General features: G+C 49.2%; 1 protein-coding gene across 1 annotated transcript in view; it reads left to right on the top strand.

The window, feature by feature from the left end:
• The first annotated feature begins 863 nt into the window (after positions 1 to 863).
• LOC119104682 (pyrokinin-1 receptor) overlaps positions 864 to 10056 on the top strand; it is an 80420-nt gene continuing 71227 nt past the window's right edge. The window contains exon 1 of the mRNA XM_037228400.1: positions 864 to 1115. The gene's annotated coding sequence lies outside the window, so the exon portion shown is untranslated. The remainder of the gene's footprint in view (positions 1116 to 10056) is intronic.

The raw sequence follows: 10056 nt of genomic DNA, 5'->3' as shown, positions 1-10056 counted from the left end.
AGATGTGGAATCCATGCGATGCGAATCCGATACTTTCGAACTGTTTGAATCCAAGGCGGAGCTCGCAGTCGCCCGTTAAAGATTTGACACTAAATTCGCGCTAATCTGCACCAAAATCTGACTGGGCACGAACTGAACCATGTTGAACAAATTTGTGAGAATTCTTCGGCATTCGGTTAAAGGACTGGTGGCCCTGGAACCGACAAAGAGCCCACCACGTAGTCGCCACCACAGACATAAGCATCCCTGGAACAGATGTAGAGTCCACCGTGTAGCTGCAGCGACAGACATCAAGCACCCCAGGAACCGACATAGAGCCTACCGTGTAGTCGCAGCGACAGACATCAAGCACCCCAGGAACCGACATAGAGCCCACCGTGTAGTCGCAGCGACAGACATCCAGCACCCCAGGAACCGACAAAGAGCCCACCGTGTAGTCTCAGCGACAGACATCTAGCACTCTAGGAACCGACATAGAGCCCACCGTGTAGTCTCAGCGACAGACATCTAGCACTCTAGGAACCGACATAGAGCCCACCGTGTAGTCGCAGCGACAGACATCCAGCACCCCAGGAACCGACATAGAGCCCACCGTGTAGTCTCAGCGACAGACATCTAGCATCCCTGGAACCGACACAGAGCCCAGCGCGCGGTGGCAGCGGCAGACACCGGCGGCCGCGGCCCGTTCGAGGACAACCACGCGTCCGATAGCGCCTCCCCCTGCCGCCGCCAGTGGGAGGCGCCGCGTTCGGCGGCGGTGGTAGCGGCGGCGGCGGTTCGGAAGTGACCGCCGGACGGTGGCGGAGGGCGGTCGGGGGTCGCTGCTGGGGACGGCGGCGGCGTCTCTCGCGCGTGCAGGCGGAGGGCTGGCCGGCTGTGAAAGCAACGCGCCGCTGCCGGTGAGACGGAGAGCTCGCTCGCTGGTATGTGGTCTGGTCTGGTCACAAACTTACTGGTCTGCTGTGCTGGCGAGATACGGTGGACTTCAGCCAGCTGAGGACCTGAGCGGTATTAAAGCTCCAGACGTGGTCGACCCGGGACTGTGGCCGTGGAAGTGCTCGGTTTTGCAGCCGTCGGTGAAACTGAAAGCGTCGGAGCTGTCGACGACGATCCAGGTGGGTTCTTTGAAGATAATGGACTGAATAGGTCCGACAGGAGCGTGTGCAGAATTTCACGGGGGCTACGACTCAACATGTATCATCCATGACAGTTTACATATGACATGATGATGTGACTGCTTAAATACTCATGCCCGTAGGCGTATGGGTATGCATACGGCTAGAGGATGTGGAGATGTGTATATAGATATCTGTATATTAATATATGCATATGGCTATATTGACATAGATATATGGGCATGGATATATGGATAAGCTTTTGCGGTGGGCATTGTTTGCCACTGTGGTGGTTAAATAAAATAAAGAATAAAACCTACTGAATTGCGAATGTGTTAGGAAAGCTGTTGGGTAGCGACATAGGGCAAAAAGGCAGCATTTAAATCAGGTTATTTTATTCAACGGTACTTTTGGGATTATCTCTATCCTTCCCCAACCTCTTCAAACAATAACATGAGAAAGAGGTTCAGGCACACCTTAAGAAAACCTAAAGGACTCACTCACAATCAAAGTGCCCATTGCTCTGACGCAACGAATGTAAGGAGACCAACCAGTGTGCATTCCTGACAGATACTTAATGCAAGCCCGTGTGAAAACACGTGCAATTCGCTCACGATTCGTTACCTTTAACTGCAATTTCGCCGAATTTTACGATGATGTATCACGAGTGGCCAACAACTGTTGCCGCGAATATCTGTGGAATATGTACATAGTCATTTCATATTTTTGCATCGATGCAACACCGGCATATACTGCGCATTGTGACAGCGAAACAAGACAACGCGCGCACGTGAACGAATTGGTCCGACCGGAAGCCCATTAGCGCGCCCAATATTGCACATCACCTCCTGCGCACTACCTATTTCTTTTGCCCTAATCATATCATTCAAAGTTATACATACACTCGCTATCGGCACACCGGATTTGTACTCAGATGGTTGTCATGAGTCGTTTTAGAAACGAAGAAGCGCTCCTTAATCTTCCTCTTTCTCGAGTTTGCTGCTGCACGTTAATGCGGAAAGGTTGATCTTGGGGAGGCATGCGTAAGCTGAAAGAGCAGAAAGATCAGATACCAGAGAGCGGTAAAAAACGCGGACATTGATCTTTCGGACTTATCTCGAAGCACGTCTGAACACGTGTCGCCGCAGCCCCTGAGATTATTAGTCAAACTGGAGAAAAAGGAAAATTAAGGACGGTATCTTCATTTCTGGAACGGCCAGTCTCCAACTTTTCATACAGAACGGGGGGGGGGGGGGGGACAATAGCGAGTGTATGTGATATTTAAAAGGACTAATTATGCATATGTTGCACAGATACATGCGGCAAATATTTCAGTTATCATGTGCCAAGATAACATTCTGTTAAATTGCAATGGAGAGGCATCAGATCTTTAGCACATTGCATATGGTTTGGTCAGGCTTTGTGTCAACTGTCTGTTTTCCGTTAACTTTTCTTAACTTTCGTTGCGCTAGAGGGATGTTATCTTACACCTTTTTAAATTCTGCCTGAATCTACACTTAATATGTTTGTCTGACCACGGCTGAGGAATGGATGTGTATATTTTCCGGAAGCTGTCATTTAATATGGATAAGCTGATTGAAATGCTGCATTTTTACATAAATCACGAGTGCTTAAGATCTGCACAACACGTTAGTGCACGGTAGATATGCCCCATTTCTGATTTTAGCAGCACTGCAGCACGGCTGAACACAGTGCCAGTTAACTTTTTAAAATAAGATCTGTGCCGTTCCTACATGCGCATGCGCAGGAACAAACCAGCCACAAAACTCCACTGGTTAAAAACTGACTCTTTGAAACAAAATCATGAAAAATGACATGGCTGCAATGATGCGTCATACCCAGGAGCTTTTCGGCACAGATAATGACATGTTGATTAAGCGAAAATTGCGTTTTGTTTCAATTTATTTCCACACAGGTGTAAGTGAAAGTAGACATATTGTTATTAGTGCGATTTAAATGTCAATCTGTGCCGTTCGCCACCTTTCGCTAGAAAGGCCAAAGGCGAAGTTGATGCATTGCTTACGTTAGAACACGCGGCTTTGAAGCATGTTTTCCTTTGTGCCAACATTTATGCCTTCATTCTACCATGCATCAATTTAATGGCCTAATCCGGTGCCATAATTCCTTATTTGAGCTCGTAAACAAGCAAAGCTAACTTGCCCGGCGTCAGGGTGTTATAGAGAACTAATTAGCGTAAAGAGCTGTGCATTTCTGTGATGAACATGCCCTTATAACCTCCGAAGAATGTAAAAGATGTAAAAAATGTAAATTTTATCTAATTTTCTTTGGTGTTTAGATGTTGATCCTGCGTGCATTGCTTGTGCTCAGACACGTTCCGCTCAAAATAATTGGAATAATTTTAAGCCATCAATGGCTTTTGGTTTGTTCACGCCATTCCTTAGGCTTGGTGTCAAAAGGTGAATTTAGTCCGGCCGGGGCCCTCCGCAATGTGAAATGCGATATCACCCTTTGAAAGCTGGTATGCCTGTTGCATGCACGTGGGCGAACATTTATTTTCGAACGATATCCGTATTTGTCATCTAAAACCTCAACCATAATATCCCATATGCTGCTACCTGCTCAGCTATACCACTTCCCTCCGATGCCCACATCTCATTTGCGGCGATTTAGCGTGAACTTTTTTAGCGCGGAACGCTGCCATTTAGCATAGCTTCGCTGCCGGTGCCGAGGAGTGCTGACCTGAACACCGAGGGCGTCTCCGTGTGGGGAACCCTGAACGCGGGAAGTATGACAAGACGTTTGGGCAGGCCTCGGCTTGCATTAGCTCTCTCGCCGTGCGAGATCGGTGCTCTCGCTCATGAAATTACAAGACACAGGCTGCATGGTTATCAAAGTAATCTCCTTCTATGGCAACCACGGTGCGAGGGCAGAGTGTGGACGGTTGTCACCGGTGCTGACGCTTTGGTCGGGTCTTGTGTGGGACGGTAGAAATTTCGCAGAGCTGAGAAGAGAAGTGAAACATTTGTGTTTGTCAAACCGCTGAAGGCTACAGACGCCATCAACGTAACGTTTATGAATGCAGCAGCATATTGAGTCAAATGCCGCCTGCAGGTAATGACCGTGACGTTAAATATGAAATGTCGGACGTGATGCTTGCATACACCATCAGTGGATGTATCCACGGTTTACCTGACGAACTTCCTGAAGTGTCAATACGTCAGAACGTCGCACGTTGTAGCCGTTGAATGACATATATCCACACATACCCGCGGAAGTCTCAGTGCTAAAACCTTCCACAGTGCGCCGTTGAGCCTTCCAGTTTAGGACCCTCACGCCGAAGCCGTAAACCTTGCATGAGCACCACGAACTGCCATGTGTTGAGATAGCGTGCTAACGTGTGGTAATGGACGATCCAAGAGTCCTCTGCAAGGGGGAGGGGCAGACGGATCGAGTGCCAGTGACGCCATTGCGGATTAGCATTAAATCAGGCCCCTGTGGGTCATGCGTTGCTGTGTTGCGATTGATCCACGCCGTCCAGCCGGAGGTGCCTACATCATGCACTTATCTAGCAGCCAACAATGTGAATGTCGTTGGCGTCGAATCGCTTTCTGCATGAATTGCGCCAAAGTGGCTTGTACGCCTTACATTAATTATCGGCTTATCCTGACTGCTGAAGTATTCACCCCGATAGGCAGACGCGTCGGAAAGTCAATTTGAAATGAAATGCGTACGTAACCAATTCCCCTACAATGAATGTTTTTAAGTTTACCGCAGCGCGGCTGCAGCGGATTGCCGCCGCTGTGCTAACTGCAGCGGATTGTCGCAATTCTAAAGTACTTGAGTTGGAGCTTTCCTTTCACGATCTACAGCCAATTTGCTCCCACGTGATTGACGCCAACCTAACCAGCGTGTATCTGATGGCCAAATCTCGCCACGGCCCTGTGCATGGCAGCTAAGGCACTTGCTGTAACACTGGACAGTACAGGTATCAACGAAATGTGCTCTTGCTGTAACACTGGGCGATACAGGTAACAACGAAAGTGCGCTTGTTGGAACACTGGGTACCACAGATATCAACGAAATGTGCACTTGCTCTAATACTGGGCAGCACAGATGTCAACAAAATGTGTTACGCAAGTCGTCATGAGCAACTATTTCCCACATAAAACTGTCATTACAGTTATGATGAAGCTGTTTTTGCTTGGACCCCATTTAAATCGCGGAATATTGGGTTTCATCACCTTTCCCTTGCACACCAATCGTGTCTTTCATTGTCTTTCAACGCTGCCAAAGGCGGCGTGACAGGTGCGAAAATAGCAGGCGAGGCACGTTACAAGCGGGAAGGCTGCGAAAAGTAACCTGCAAAACACCCTTCAAAGCTCTTTAAAAAGGCAAACCAGTCTGCAGACGAGCAAGGCGTTACAGCACGTCCTCTTTCGTTCGGTGCCATGCTGCACGGTCGCATTGGCTGAGCGCATTTCTTGGTAAGTTAAAGCGACCTTTCAGTGCTATGGGTGTTTTGCGGTACAGAAGTGCTCGCGTGGAGCAGAAGCTTAAGGTATGATCGCAATGTAAATGCTTATGTACAAAATATGTAGATGTTGGGAACATGCGAGTGCTGAACAGAAGCCTTGAGTGATGCTTGCGATGATGATGATGATGATGATGTAAATGCTGATGCCCAGAACATGAGGAGATTGAGACAGCAGAATGACTCGCACATATTTTTGTAAAATGGCGTTTTACAAGCTTCGTCGTGGTTATAAGATAAATGAACGATCCCAACGCAACATTGAGCGCTGACATGGGTTTAGGGCACCGCTCTGTGCTCCACTCTTTACAAATATCAGCCGTTTGGTCGGGGCACATGCTTTTCATTGAAACAGCATGAGGTAAAGACGTCTTTGACCACTTTTGAAATTGTGGTGGAGGTGCATCCGTGTGCGTGTAAGCTACGCTTGCCCGTGCCCGGCGCCGGCGTGTGTCTGCCGAAGTGTGCGTGTGGAGTGCACTGCCATTTCCGGTTCAATCTGACCCGCTCCCCCAACGTGGCTGCGGTTCAGCGGTTGCAATTTTCACCACGACACCCATCCGACCGGTCAGACATGAGAACCGCGCTCTCCACTGGCAAAGTACGTGCCTGAGCTGCTACCTATGACGTTGCAAGTGCCTACGTCTTACACAAGCTTCCATACTCCCAGTCGCAGACACTGCTGTCATGCATTCACCTACGACGTCATCGGTTGCAACTTGTGGGCGGCGTTTCCGCAACGGGACACGCGGCCCAGGGCCTACGAGCAAGGACCGGCGCCAGGGTCCACTGATCAGAAAGACGGACCTGGCCACTCGACACCAAAAACCTGTTTCTCCTGGACGCTCCGTCCCGAGGCAGCTGCTTATGACGTCACCGATCACACTAACATTGACAGACGAATGCGAACGCGCTTATAGCGTTGAAAGGCAGCTGGCAAAGGTCGCACATGAGGTTTGTTGCCAGGCTGGCGGAGCACCCACCGTTACGTGGTGGCGTTTTCCAGACATTGACAATGTCTGGTGACATTCAAAAGTGACGCGATTTAACAAAAACCATGTCTGAAGAACAGCACGTGCCCACGTTCAACGGGTGCCTTACGAACACTTAACAGACACTGTGTTCAAAAGGACCATGTGGACGGGGAGTTCTGCTGGTCCAAGCTGGTTGCGCCTCCGCGCCGTTCTTCCATGCGCTGCCTTGCTTGCAACCAGCTTTCTGGCTACAAGCTCCAGCTGCAGCTCTGCTCTGCTGAAGAGCTGGAGACCTGGAGTACGGAGAGCACGTGGTTGGCCTGGTTGGGCCCGCTTACACTGGACCGAGCCCACTACAGCCAGGCCCAACAAACGTCAAGCAAACGTCCGAGCAAACGTCAAACGACAGGCAATTCAAGGTGACGGTCAGAACTCGCGTGTGACATATCAAAAAGCGAGATATCATCATTTTCACTTCTTTTGGAGACCTTCTGCCCTGGCCATTGTTATGCCAGTCTTCCACGACGGTGGGAAGCGTTACCCCGTGGCCGAGCTCACGGCCGAAGTGTTGGGGTAAAAATATGAAGGTGGTCGGCAGTCCTGTACGTGATCTATGGCTATTTCAGTATCTCGTATGCTTGACCTGGCAGGTCACGCCCTATAAGGTCACGCCACGTTTTTGCTGTATTGATTATCTTTGTATGTCCTCTGATTAAAGCTGATGAGATCAAAGCGTGCCACCATTCACTTCCAGGAGTAGCGTGAGATTACCTCATGTCACTCTATGACCTTGGATGACTTTGACTTTGAATGACGTAAGGCGAACAATATCCATGATTGACGATGATGTTGGTGGGCCTGTGAACCTGCGAACAGAACTAACGCAAACTCAGGCGTCTTTCAAGACGGCCTGAGTGACTCTCACCGCAAATGACCCATATACTACCACTGGCCCACCCCGTTCACTTGACCCATCGTTGACGTGCCTCGGTCATTTAACCTACCACTGACCTACCTCAGTCACTTGACGTGCCATTGACCTACCTCGCTCACTTGACGGACCATTGGCCCTCACCGGTCACTTGACCTACCGTTGACCCACCTACTACCACAATTGACCTACTTTGGTTACTTTGATTTTTGAATATAAAGGGTCTAGCGGCAAGCTCATGTAATTCTCAACATCTGGCCCAATTTGAATTTGACTCGGATTTAGATAGGGAATATTACAAGCACTGACAGCCATGACATCACGAGTTCAACCCTGCAGTGCCGCTGGACAAGATGATCTGGGGCGTACAGAGATAATGTGCGAGGTGGTGGTGCAATTTCCGCATCCCGATGTCTTTATCGTGCAGATGTTGCAGAACAAGGTCAGAGGTCAGTGACATGACATAGCAGACAAGGCAAATGTGGGGGTCAGATGTAAAAACGGCAGTGAACTCGTTAGTTTTAACTCCACAGGGGTTGAAAATGTGGGGACGGGGTGCAAAGATGGATGTGAACTTATCTTAAAATTTGTTACACGCTTCACGAAAAAGCTTCGTTGAAAGGTTCAGAAGATATCTCCAAAAAAAGCTGGTCCCTCTCCCCCTTTGGAGAGCGTTGAAATCGTCTTATGGCCATTGCAATAACTTTTTGTTGAACAGCTATTCCGATGCATTCGAAAACCTGACGAGAGAGGCTGCGTCTGGGGATAATTAATCACTTTCTGCAATGTATGTGAAGTCAAGAAGCAATTACGTTGCAAAATCATTTTCCACAAACTCTTGACAAATTAAGTATGACAAGTATGCACGTCTTTCAAGGCTTGGGTTTCAAAGCGCTGTAAGTTTTTGTCTAGGGCGGTATTTAGAAAGCTAGGCGGAAGTACCCACATCAAATATGCTGCACTTTATATTTGCTTGTGGAAGCAACGTGCTGGAACGCCTATCAACACGTTACAAACCGGTCTTGTAATTTTTTGCTCGAGGTTTGCATAAAAATGGCTGTTGTTTGCCAAGCGTCATGTGTATTACAATCTGTCCGCAGCCCAGCGCCAAAGCTCAGGGCCGGGTTTGCCCAGGAGCCAGCGGCGTCTCGAAAGGGTTGCCTAAATTGTTCACTTTGTATGCTGATTTCGATTCTCAGAATCGCTCGTTCGGAATTAGTTGCCTATCTTTCTGCGCTGCTTTTTTTCAATCCGCGCAGGGCGTTGCGTCGATGATCATTACCTTCATTTAAAAAACAGCCACTAAGTCAGAGTAAGCGCGCTGTCTCGTTCGGAGATCTTAAGGACTTTCGAGACGCCCTTCTCACGTGGTGCACGACACTAAAGTTCTATCGAACGTAGCTCTGTTAAGCTTTATTGAACGAAACTCTATTAAGCTCTATACCGGTAGTGACAGAAGCGTACGACAGGGGCGCAGTTTTGCGAAATAAGTCGGGTTAACAGCAAAAAATGCACCCAAAGTACGTGGGAAGACTGGTATCTCTCTCTGGATTTTGTCCACGCTCTTCTCAAAGTTGGGGAATAAAGCCCAAGTGGGGGAGGGGCTGGTGTCCCCTCCACTGAATACGAAACTACACCCCTTGTCTATGATCTTGACAACAACATGGTTGGCAATGTGTCATGTTCCGGAAACTTTGCCGCGCTAGTGAGCCATGCCGCCCATTGCCAGGGCGGCATGGCTGATTGACTCCAGGCGATGAATGAGAGCCTCATCTCCTGGCTGTTTGGTACTGCTGGCGAAGGCTGACTATCATCAACCTGTGATTTATGCCATGGGCTGACCTGACCCATCATCGGAAGGTGTCGAGAGTAATCAGGAGTCATCCGAGATTGCCAGGAGTCATTAGGAGCTTGTCAAGAGTCATAAGGAGTTGTCTGGACTCATCAGGAGTTGTCAGGAGTTATCAGGAGTTGTCGGGAGTCGTCAGACTCATAGTGACAGCAGCTGGTGAAACGAGCAACTGCGGTCAATTGAAGGCTATGTGTCATCGATGTCGACCAGTTCCCTACAGGATATTACAGGCAGATTACCACAATGTGCTCCTGATAGGCACCACCCTCGCCCCTCCTCCAGCCAGTGCGGCTCACCCTCGATCGGTGCGGCACATGACAGCTTCTAATGTGCCCCTCCCCCTCCTCTGCTGTAGCAGCCAGCGCGCCTGGAAAATTCTTGCGACGCAGTCTTTGCCAACGACAACTCAAGTGTAAATTATTTGGCTGCGCTGGAGAACCAAGTGAGCATTTACCCCATATTTTTCGCGAAATGGCCGGCCTAAATCGCCGTTGCGAGCTCCCTATTGATTGGTTGAAAGATAATTTTGGCTCGGGCCAGGCCAGGCGTGTGGGCCATCGTATCCAATGGAGTCGTCTGTACAAGTCCGCGCACGAAATCCATCACAAGCCGGGTTTCGTTGAGCAATGGCGATGCTCATCAGTTCAGTTTATCAGCACCAGTCTCGAAAT

Source organism: Pollicipes pollicipes, unplaced genomic scaffold (assembly GCF_011947565.3).
Source record: "Pollicipes pollicipes isolate AB1234 unplaced genomic scaffold, Ppol_2.1 Scaffold_6052;HRSCAF=7182_pilon_pilon_pilon, whole genome shotgun sequence".
Classification (NCBI taxonomy): domain Eukaryota; kingdom Metazoa; phylum Arthropoda; class Thecostraca; order Pollicipedomorpha; family Pollicipedidae; genus Pollicipes; species Pollicipes pollicipes.
Note: the sequence above shows the minus strand (reverse complement) of the source record. Positions and strands in the feature narration are given on the sequence as shown.